Source organism: Suncus etruscus, chromosome 1 (genome assembly GCF_024139225.1).
Source record: "Suncus etruscus isolate mSunEtr1 chromosome 1, mSunEtr1.pri.cur, whole genome shotgun sequence".
NCBI classification, from domain to species: Eukaryota; Metazoa; Chordata; class Mammalia; order Eulipotyphla; family Soricidae; genus Suncus; species Suncus etruscus.
In genome coordinates, this window is record NC_064848.1 from 105294882 (window position 1) to 105296406 (window position 1525).

The 1525-nt window shown below is 31.7% G+C and overlaps 1 non-coding gene across 1 annotated transcript; it reads right to left on the reverse strand.

Moving 5' to 3' along the window:
• Positions 1-619: 619 nt before the first annotated feature.
• LOC126033316 (small nucleolar RNA U13) lies at positions 620-723 on the reverse strand. Its single transcript, XR_007504429.1, has one exon. It is a non-coding gene; the product is annotated as a small nucleolar RNA U13 (small nucleolar RNA).
• Positions 724-1525: the final 802 nt, after the last annotated feature.

Below are 1525 nucleotides of genomic sequence, written 5' to 3' on the forward strand. Positions count from 1 at the left end.
AGAAAGAGAGAGAGAACAAAACAAATTTGCTTTCTTAAAGCAAGGCAGGGATAAGGGGATAAAATAGAGGGAAATTTTGTGATCACGATGCTTAAATAAAGCATTTTAAACAAAATCATATTTTTCTCAAGAAAAATCAATACACAAAATAATTTCTAAAAGAGTAATTGTTACTCAATAGTGTATGAAAATACAAATATAATAAAATAATATATAATTAAAATAATAAGCTGTCTTTGCTAACTTTTGTCATTTCTTTCTCCTTTCCTTCTCTATTCAAACTAGTGCTCTTAAAACTAAATAACTGAGACCTGAAAGATAACACAACAGTAGGGTGTTTGCCTGGCAAGCAGTTGATCCAGGATGGAAGATGATTAGAATCACACCATCCCATATGGTCCCCAGTGCCTGCCAGGAGCAATTTCTGTGTGCAGAGCCAGGAGTAACCCTGAGAGCTGCCGGGTGTGACCCAAAAAAAGAAAAACAAAAACCAAAAACCAAAAACCAAAAAAAAAACTTAACTGATAAGCCAAACTTTTTGTGTTTTACCTTTATAGCCTGCCACTTTACTATATAATTCCTTATTTTCTTTGTTTTTCTTTCTTTTTCCCCAAGTTAATGTAAGACAGCTAATGTGCAGCCATTATAACAAGGTTTAAGTGAGGCACATGTCTCACAAATGTGGAAACATCCAACCATCATGTTCATGAACCAGAAAATGATGATCCTTTTTTTATTTTAATTGCTGTAATCTAACAAAAACTAATTTGTTTATGGCAGCAGAGAGTTCGAGTAAAAATATCTATTTCCTCAAACTATAGTCAATATGGAACATTGTCCTAGCCAATGAGATAAAAAAAAAAAAGTCAATTGAGGCCAGAGTGTTCAAGGAGCTGGAACACATAATTTGCATGCAGGAGGCTTGGTTCAATTCCCATCTATTGATGCTCCCTAACTGAAATAATCTACTGAGCACAAGGTTAGGAATAGCCACTGAGCATTCACTCAACATGAACAAAAAAATAAGCATACAAAAATCCTACTGAATAGGATTTAAGAGAAGATTTCTGTGTATACTTTTGACAAAGAGTATCAGGCTTTTGCTTTGTTGTTGTTTTGTTTTTGTTTCTTTGTAATTTGATATCCAGCCCACTAGCTCTTAGAAATACAAAAAAGCCCTGAATTGAAAGAGGTTAACGTATGAAAGTGGTAAACATTTTAGCCTCATAATAACTAGCAATACTTTATGTAAAAACTATATTTTATTTTATGCAATATTGTTCTGTTTTCTACAAATTTTTGCTAAATCTAATGTTATACTTGTTTTCTTGCTTTTTGTAATGCCTGTAAACTCACTGGTGTGTATTTTTCAGTATTACTATTGCAAACTCATTCCACTATACCATACTACCAATCTTATAAAGCACATTTTTAATTTATTTAATCAGTTAAAAATTCTACACAAGTTAAAATAATAAAAATAATAATGTTATAAAAACCCTATAACATTACCATATCTAACTGA